This window comes from Sciurus vulgaris (genome assembly GCF_902686455.1).
Source record: "Sciurus vulgaris genome assembly, chromosome: 6".
NCBI lineage: Eukaryota > Metazoa > Chordata > Mammalia > Rodentia > Sciuridae > Sciurus > Sciurus vulgaris.
The window spans coordinates 30,703,884-30,714,060 of record NC_136466.1 but is presented as its reverse complement, the minus strand read 5'-3'; the positions used below and the strand labels follow the sequence as shown (position 1 = coordinate 30,714,060).

General features: G+C 38.3%; 1 pseudogene across 1 annotated transcript; it reads left to right on the top strand.

Annotated features, from left to right (window-relative positions):
- The first annotated feature begins 6,168 nt into the window (after positions 1–6,168).
- Positions 6,169–8,612, top strand: LOC306664020 (ATP-binding cassette sub-family F member 2-like; annotated as a pseudogene). The gene has a single exon. The product of its transcript is annotated as an ATP-binding cassette sub-family F member 2-like (transcript).
- Positions 8,613–10,177: the final 1,565 nt, after the last annotated feature.

Sequence of the window (10,177 nt, the reverse complement as noted above, 5' to 3'; positions counted from 1 at the left end):
AAAGTAGCAAAGTAGTAGTAGATCAATGCTCATAAATTCAATGCATTTTTATACTAAGTGATGAATCTTCAGAAAGAGAAATTAGGAAAACTACCCCATTCACAATAGCATAAAAAAAAAAATTTGGGAATCAATCTCACAAAAGAGGTGAAAGACCTCTACAATGAGAACTACAGAACACTAAAGAAAGAAATTAAAGAAAACCTTAGAAGATGGAAAGATCTCCCATGTTCTTGGATAGGCAGAATTAGTATTGTCAAAATGGCCATACTACCAAAAGTGCTATACAGATTCAATGCAATTCCAATTAAAATCCTAATGATGTACCTTACAGAAATAGAGCAAGAAATTATGAAATTCATCTGGAAGAATAAAAAACCCAGAATAGCTAAAGCAATCCTCAGTAGAAAGAACGAAGCAGGGGGTATCGCAATACCAGATCTTCAACAAAAACAGCATGGTATTGGTACCAAAACAGACAGGTAGATCAATGGTACAGAATAGAGGACATGGACACAAACCCAAAAAATACAATTTTCTCATACTAGACAAAGGAGCCAAAAATATGCAATGGAGAAAAGATAGCCTCTTCAACAAATGGTGCTGGGAAAACTGGAAAACCATATGCAACAGAATGAAATTAAACCCCTATCTCTCACCCTGCACAAAACTCAACTCAAAATGGATCAAGGACCTCGGAATCAGACCTGAGACCCTGCATCTTATAGAAGAAAGTAGGTCCAAACCTTCAACTTGTTGGCTTAGGATCAGACTTCCTTAACAGGACTCTCATAGCACAAGAAATAAAAGCAAAAATCAACAACTGGGATAGATTCAAACTAAAAAGCTTTCTCTCAGCAAAGGAAACTATCAGTAATGTGAAGGGAGAGCCTACAGAGTGGGAGAATATCTTTGCCACTCATACTTCAGATAGAGTGCTAATTTCCAGAATCTATAAAGAACTCAAAAAACTCTACACCAAGAATACAAATAATCCAATCAAAAAATGGGCTAAGGAAATGAACAGACACTTCACAGAAGATGTACAAGCAATCAACAGATATATGAAAAAATGTTCAACATCTCTAGTAATAAGAGAAATGCAAATCAAAACTACCCTAAGATTTCATCTCACCCCAATTAGAATGGCGATTATCAAGAACACAAGCAACAATAGGTGTTGGCGAGGATGTGAGGAAAAAGGTACACTCATACATTGCTGGTGGGGCTGCAAATTAGTGCAGCCACTCTGGAAAGCAGTATGGAGATTCCTCAGAAAGCTTGGCATGGAACCACCATTTGACCCAGCTATCCCACTCCTTGGCCTATACCCAAAGGACTTAAAATCAGCATACTACAGAGATACAGCCAGATCAATGTTCATAGCTGCTCAATTTACAATAGCCAGATTGTGGAACCAAACTAGATGCCCTTCATTGATGAATGGATAAAGAAACTGTGGCATATATATACAATGGAATATTACTCCGCCATAAAGAATGATAAAATTATGGCATTTGCAGGCAAATGGATGAAATTGCAGAATATCATGCTAAGTGAGATAAGCCAATCTCAAAAAACTAAAGGACGAATGATCTCGCTGATAAGTGGATGAGGACATATAATGGGGGGTAGGAGGGGTTAGTGTTAGGGTTAGGGTTAGGTTTAGGGTTAGGGATAAGGAGGGTGGTAAGAATGGAGGAAGGAAGGACTGTATAGAGGGAAAAGAGGGGTGGGAGGGGTGGGGGGAAGGGAAAAAAATAACAGAATGAATCAAACAACATTGCCCTATGTAAATTTATGATTACACAAATGGTATGCCTTGACTCCATGTACAAACAACATGTATCCCATTTGTTTAAATAAAAAAAAGTATGGGAGGAAGGATTTACACCAAGAACAGAATTTGGTGTACATACATTAAAACAACAGATACTCACAATATGGTGCACGCCTGTAATCCCAGCCATGTAGGGGCTGAGGCAGGAGGATCCCAAGTTCATGTCCAGCTTCATGACCTAGCAAGACCTGTCTCAAAATAATAAATAAAAAGGACTGGAGATGTTGCTCAGTGGTAGATCATTCCTGGATTCAATCCCCAGTATTGTACAAAAATAAATAAATTAAAAACAAAAACAGATGCTTTTTACATTTATGAAGCAATAATGGAAGTGCCATCCACGTTCTATCTCTTATTTAATACTATACTAACCACACTGCAAAGTAAAAAGGACAACTTAAAAAGGTATATTGGCTTGTCCAAGACATTATAGTTAGTGAATGGGAAATCTGTCTTACTCTAGAGCTATCACAATATTTATCTATGTTTCTTCTTTGAAATGGATTTTAACAAACATTATATACCCTATTTGAAACTAGAGGTGGCCTTAATGACGTATATTTGGATGTATTATTTAACTGATGAAGAATTTATTCCCTGGGAAAGGTAAATGCCTGTTTTATGTGTCTTGAGTCCAAATGTACAGCTTTTTTTAATGTGATTGATTATGTTCTTATCCTTCCAATTGAATCTGAAACTTTCTAAGACATGCCCCCTCTTCTTGGCTTTGGGACCAAATTTAAATAGACACAGTTGAGTAATCTGTGAATTCTAGGTTTATTCCTTGCCTAGTCTATTTTATCTTCTTTTTTACTTCTGTGTTTTTAAAAATAATCATATACTTTCACCCAGGACTCCAGTTAACAGATTGAAGTTGACTTTGGTATGAGCCGTGTGCTCAGCTTTGATCACTTCATTCTTAGACTGAATTATTAACAGTATACTTGAAATATGGTTCTCAGAAGCCATCTCACCTTGGTAATCCTGGCATGAAAACACTCCTTGAGATATGCAGATGTTAACACACAACAAGAGAATACAAGTTCATTAGATTATACAAAGTGGAATGAAGGGAGGGAGTAGGACTAGGAAAGACAGTAGAATGAATCAGACATAACTTTCCTATGTTCATATGTGAATATGTGACCAGTGTAACTTCACATCATGGACAACCACAAAAATGGGAGGTTATAATTCATGTATGTGTAAGATGTCAAAATACATTCTACTCTCATGTATAATTAAAAAGAACACATAAAAATGGGGGGGAAAACTACTCCTTGACCTACATCTGGTTATATCTTAACTAGTTGCTCCCATTCACTGTCTGATTTCCTGAGGAGCATATAATCAAGATGATTCCTTCAAGCTTTTCCAGTGTAACTTAAATTCATTTTTGTTGTGTGTGATGAGCATGTGCATGCATTTATGTATTAGTCTCCTCATATTAGTCACTTTAAAAAAGAACTCTTGTAATCTATTTAATGTCATTAAATTCTTGGTAGATGCTGACCTCTGGAGCCATGAAACCCCAAATATCCATGGTGGTGATGGCTTGATTCAGCCTTCTGGAATGCACATGATCTGAAGTCCTCAAACCTGTTGATATGTACCAAGGAGAGTGGTATTTTCTACAAATGTAGTTCCCAACATCAGGTATGACCACCTGCTCTCCATCAGGATGGAAAAGTCTCACTCACATATTTTCACCCATAGTTATTGGACAGTGAGAAAGGAGTTTCTAGACATTGATACTCCTTTTTTTGGAGACCACTAAGAAACTGGACCCTAACAGATCAAAGGTTTATTCTGGGAAAAAATAATTGTGGTCTATCTGTTTTGAAAGGTGTAGATATTCTCAAGGCCTCTAGGAATGTTTAGACACATTTTTGTGGAATGTTAGTGATTGTGGAAAGAAATATATTCTGAAGCGTGAGAGTCCTATCTGCTCTTTCTCTTCTCTTCTAAAACTTCAGAGTTCATTCCTATGTGTCAAAGTGGCTTTATACATCAGAGTTTCCATGTCCCACACAGCACAATTAGCCTTAGGGTGAAAGGGTGAGATATGGGTTTCTCCCTAAAGACTGAATGAACTCTGTGGGTTGAAGTCTTGAACATGTCTATCGGTGTGCCCCCACCCTTTTAAAGCCAAAGACTAATAATAAAATAAAATAAAATGCCTAACTGTCAACCAAAAATGCAAGACACACAAAGAAACAGGAAAGTATGGCTCTTGGGGAAAAACATCCTGGAAGCTCAGACATTGAACCAAGATATTGAACCAGCTATTATATTTCAAAAAACTAAAGACAACTCTGTGTAAAGTATTAAAATATGTGAAAGTTGTCTCCCCTAAAATAAAGAATATCAATAAAGAGATAGAAATTATTTTTAAAAACCAAATGAAATATTGGAATTGAAGAATATAATAACTGAAATATTAAATTTATTAAAGGTTCTCACTATCAGCTTTGAACTGGCAGAAGAAAAAATACCAGTGAACCTGAAGGCAGATCAATTGAGATTAACCAGTCTGAGGAACAGAAAAATAAAGGAAAATGAACAGAACATTATAGACTTGTGGGAAACCATTAAGTATACCAATATATTCATAAGGGATTTTCAGAAGAAGAGCAGAGAGAGAAAGGGGAAGAATGAATATTTGAAGAGGTAACAGCAGGAAACTTTACAAATCAGATGAAAAACGCTATTGTGCACAACCAAGAAGCTCAGTAGACTCTTAAATAGGATAAACTGAAAGAAATCGCACTTAGCCACATGATAGTCAAATTAATGAAAGCCAAAGATCAAAAGATAATCATGAACACAGAAAGCGAAGGCAACAAGTGATCTTCAGTAAGATTAACAGCTGATTTCTCATCAGAAGTCATGAGGCCAGGGGACAGTGGGACCATGTATTCAAAGTGCTGAAAGAAAAAGACTGTCAACCAAAAATTCTATAACTACTAAACATATTCTTCAAAAATTAAGGTGAAATTAAGACATTCTTAGATAAACAAGACAGAACTCTCCACTAGCAGATTTACCCTACAAGAAGTGTTAAAGGAATTATTTAGGTTAAAAATGACAGAACTCTAAACAGTAACTTGAATCCACACAAAGCAATAGCATTAGTAAAGATAGCTACATAGGTAAATATAAAAAACAACAAAAGTGTATTTTTGTTTATAACTATTCTATCTGATTTTAAAAGACAACTACAAAAAGCAATAATTTTAAAACTTTGGGGGTTTATTAAGTACAGAGCTATAATGTGGATGGTAATACTAAAAGGAGATGAATTAGAATAAAGTTTTATTGGAACAAAGTTTTTGTATATTAGCAAAATTAAGTTAATTTGACTCTTAGCTAGATTGTTTTGAGTTCAGATGCTAATTTCTATCTCCAGGGAAAACACTAATCACTCCAAAATGTGACAAAAGAAATAATAAAGGGACAAAATGGTATACTCAAAAACTATCATAAAAGAAAGCAGTAATGAAAGGGTGGGGGGGGGGGAGGCATGTTATATAGAGAAGACAGCAAAATGGCAGATGTAAATCCCACCTTAATGAGTAATTGCAGGAAATGGGGTGACATCACAGTCAAAAGGTAGAGACTGGTAAAATGGATAAAATGAAAATCCAACTCTAGATGGTCTACAAGAGATAAACTTATATTCAAAGACTTCAATAAATTGAAGGTGAAAGTTTGAAAGAGAGTGCAACATCTCTCCAAAAGAGAGTTGGAAAGACTATCCAAATTTTAGACTGAATAGACTTTGAGACCAAAATTGTTACTAGAGACATAAAAATATAATTTTTTTATTTATAGAAGAGTCAAAACATTAGGAAGACATAACAGTTATGAACATATATGCTCCTAACAGCAAAACCCCAAAATACATGAAGCATTTAAATTGGCAGAGGGGAAATAAACAATGCAACAATAACAGTTGTAGACATCAATACCACACTTTCAAAAAATAAGCATAATGTCTAGGTAGAAGATCAATGAGAAAATAAAAGTACGGACAATATAGACCAAGCAGATATGTGCAAAATAATCTACCCAACACCAGAATATACTCCTCTCAAGTGCACATGAAACATTTCTCAGTGGGTATAGACCACATTACAAACCATAAAATAAGCCTCAATAAATTTAAAAGTATTGAAATCATACAACTTATTTTCCAATTACAATGGAATAAACTGGAAATTGAGAATACAAAAATTTTGGAGACTCACTATATGAGGGAATTCAATAACTTATTCCTAAATAACTAGTGGGTCAAAAATAAATCATGGTTGCAACAGAGGCGAGTGGTGAGACCCAACTCCCTGAAAGAACAGTAACCTACCCCTCTGGTTCAGCACCATGCCCTCTGACCTGGCCAAGGAGGAGACTGCCAAAAAGAAGGAAGCTGCCAAAGCTCGACAGTGGACCACAAAGGGACATGAAGAAAACGGAGATGCTGTGACAGAACCACAGGCAGCAGAGGAGAAAAATGAGGCCAATGGCAGAGAGACCACAGAAGTGGATTTACTGACCAAGGAGTTAGAGGACTTTGAAATGAGGAAAGCTGCTGCTCGAGCCATCACTGGTGTCCTGGCTTCTCACCCCAATAGTACTGATGTCCACATTATCAACCTCTCACTACCTTTCATGGTCAAGAGCTGCTCAGTGACACCAAACTGGAATTAAACTCAGGCTGTCATTATGGCTTCATCAGCTCAAATGGAATAGGAAAGTCCTTGCTGCTCTCTGCTATTAGGAAATGTGAAGTACCCATCCCTGATCATATCAGTATCTACCATCTGACTAGAGAGATGCCCCCTAGTGAAAAGACACCCTTGCAGTGTGTGATGGAAGTGGACACAGAGCTGGCCATGCTGGAGAGGGAGGCTGAACAGCTGGCTCATGAGGATGCGGAGTGCGAGAAGCTCATGGAACTCTATGAGCGCCTGGAGGAGCTGGATGCTGGCAAGGCAGAGATGCGGGCCTCACGGATATTGCACGGACTGGGTTTTACACCTGCCATGCAGCGCAAGAAGCTAAAAGACTTCAGTGGGGGCTGGAGGATGAGGGTTGCCCTTGCCAGAGCATCTTTATTTGGCCCTTTATGCTGCTCCTGGATGAGCCCACAAATCACTTGGACCTAGACGCCTGTGTTTGGTTGGAAGAACTGAAGACTTTCAAGCGCATCCTGGTCCTGGTGTCCCATTCCCAAGATTTCCTGAATGGTGTCTGTACCAATATCATCCACATGCACAAGGAGAAACTGAAGTACTCTACGGGTAATTATGATCAGTATGTGAAGACACAACTGGAGCTGGAGGAGAACCCAATGAAGAGGTTTCACTGGGAGCAAGATCAGATTGCACACATGAAGAACTACATTGCTAGGTTTGGTCATGGCAGTGCCAAACTGGCCCGACAGGCCCAGAGCAAGGAAAAGACACTACAGAAAATGATGGCATCAGGACTGATGGAAAGGGTTGTGAGCGGTAAGACACTGTCATTTTATTTCCCACCCTGTGGCAAGATCCTTCCACCTGTCATTATGGTGCAGAACGTGAGCTTCAAGTATACAAAAGATGGGCCTTGCATCTACAATAATCTAGAATTTGGTATTGACCTTGACACACGAGTGGCTCTGGTAGGGCCCAATGGAGCTGGGAAGTCAACTCTTTTGAAGCTGCTAACTGGAGAGCTACTACCCACAGATGGGATGATCCGGAAGCATTCTCATGTCAAGATAGGGCATTACCATCAGCATTTACAGGAGCAGCTGGATTTAGATCTCTCCCCTTTGGAGTATATGATGAAGTGCTACCCAGAGATCAAAGAGAAGGAGGAAATGAGGAAGATCATTGGGCGATATGGCCTCACTGGAAAACAGTAGGTGAGCCCAATCTGGAACCTGTCAGATGGGCAAAAGTGCCGCGCGTGTCTAGCTTGGCTGGCCTGGCAGAACCCCCACATGCTTTTCCTGGACAAGCCCACCAATCACCTGGACATTGAGACCATTGATGCCCTGACAGATGCCATCAACGAGTTTGAGGGTGGCATGATGCTAGTCAGCCATGACTTCAGACTTATTCAGCAGGTTGCACAGGAAATCTGGGTCTGTGAGAAACAGACAATCACCAAGTGGCCTGGAGACATCCTGGCCTACAAGGAGCACCTCAAGCCCAAGCTGGTAGACGAGGAGCCCCACTCACCAAGAGGACCCACAATGTGTGAACCCTTGGCCCACTTGGGTCAGGAGCGCCACCTGGGGACTGCCAGCTGTCACCTGACCGCCACTCAGGATAGGACCCTGGGGCTGCACTCCCGCATTGCTGCAATACTACCCCCAGCCTCTTCCCATCTCAGCCTGCCTTCGCTGCACTGTTACCTTACTACAGCTGGACAGTACCTGTCCGTTTCCCATCCTCCTTCTAGTTACATCTATCCATGTCTGGATTTGGCTGGCTCTTCCCTCCAGCCTGTTGCTGGTTATATTGCCCTAAGAGATATGCAGCCAGAGGTACCCCAGGGTTAGCCCAAGGACCACGCCCTGGGTTTGGCCTGTGAAGGAGTTTTAAGAGCCTCATTTTCTGGGTTTTGGTTATGTTGGAGGATTACCTCCAGCCCACCGCCCCTGTTCCTTTTGCTTCTGGTTTGGAGCTCTGGACCAAGGCTTTGGTCCTGGTCCGTTTTTAAATAACTATTTAACAGCATAACTTTTAGACCTGCGTGATATCTACAAAACATCCAATAAAGAAAGAGGACCCCCCCAAAAAAATTAAATAAATAAATAAATAAATCATAAGGGAAATTAGAAATCATTTTGAAATGAGTAAATTTGAAAATATGGCATACCAAACCTTAAGGGATATAGCTAAAACAGTGCTTAGAGAGAAATTTATAGATGTAAACACCTACAATGAAAAAGAAATATCAGATCAATAACCTAAATTTTTATCAGTGTCCCCCAACTGAGCCTGTACATTTAAAATAAACCAAACTCTTTTTGAAACCTTTTCAAAAAATGGATACTAAGGTTTATCTATTGTTTGTTTGTTTGTTTTGAGGTGCTGGGGATTGAACCCAGGGCCTTGTGCTTGTAAGGCAAGCACTCTACCAACTGAGCTATCTCCCTAGCCCTTAGGTTTATCTAAAAGAATACAACCAATAATTTTAAAAAGCAAAAATGGAAATGATCATCAGATATCAAAATTTATACCAAATCATAAGGAATATTTGCATATTCAAGGCACTACTGTAAAGAAAAAAATCTAATCTTTTACTTTACAAAATTAGGACAGAAGAGCAAACTTAACCCAAAGCAAGCCGAAATAAGGAAATAACAAAGACTAGAGCAGAAGTAGATGAGACAGAAAATAGAATAGGGGAAAAAAATCAGTTTTTTAAACTGATTTTTTAAAGAGATCAACAACATTTATAGATGTTTAGTTGGATTGAAAAAAATGTGACGGATTCAAATTACTAAACTATTAGAAGCAAATATTGGAGTAAATCTTCTTGACCTTCAATTAGGTGATAATCTCATAGATCTGACATCAGAAGCACACAGAACTAAGGACAAATAGATACACTGGACTTTAAAAAATTTTTTTTATTTGTTCTAATTAATTGTACATGACAGTAGAATGCATTTATACATTTTGATAGATCATACTTAAATGGAGTATAATCTCTCACTTTTCTGATTGTATATATTGTAGGATCTCATTGGTCATGCAGTCATATATGTACATGAGGTAATAATGTCTGTTTCACTCTACTATCATTCCTACCCCCATACTGCTTCCCCCCCTTCACTCCTCTCTACCTAATATAAAGTAACTCTATTCTTCCCTATTCCCCTTCGCCCTATTGTGAATTAGCATCAGCTTGTCATTGATAACTATTTGGCCTTTGGTTTTTTGGGTTTGGTTATTTCACTTAGCATGATATTCTCTAACTCCATCCTGTATTGGACTTTTAAATTTTATAATTTGATGCTATACAGGATAACATTATGAAAGTACAAGAGAAACCACAGGATGGAAGGAAATATTTTCAAATCATATATCTGATCTTACATCAAAAAGTATGAAGGATGGATATAACTTAACCATAAACATACAACCCAATTTAAAAATGTACAAAGGAAATAAATAGAACTTTATCTAAAATGTAAAATAAATGACCAATAAATACATGAAAAGATGCTCAACACAGCTAATCATTAGAGAAATGCAATGGGAAACTATTTCATATCTACTACAATGGCAGAAATAACAAGATAGGCAGAAACTAGTATTGATCCTGTGAAGAAATTGG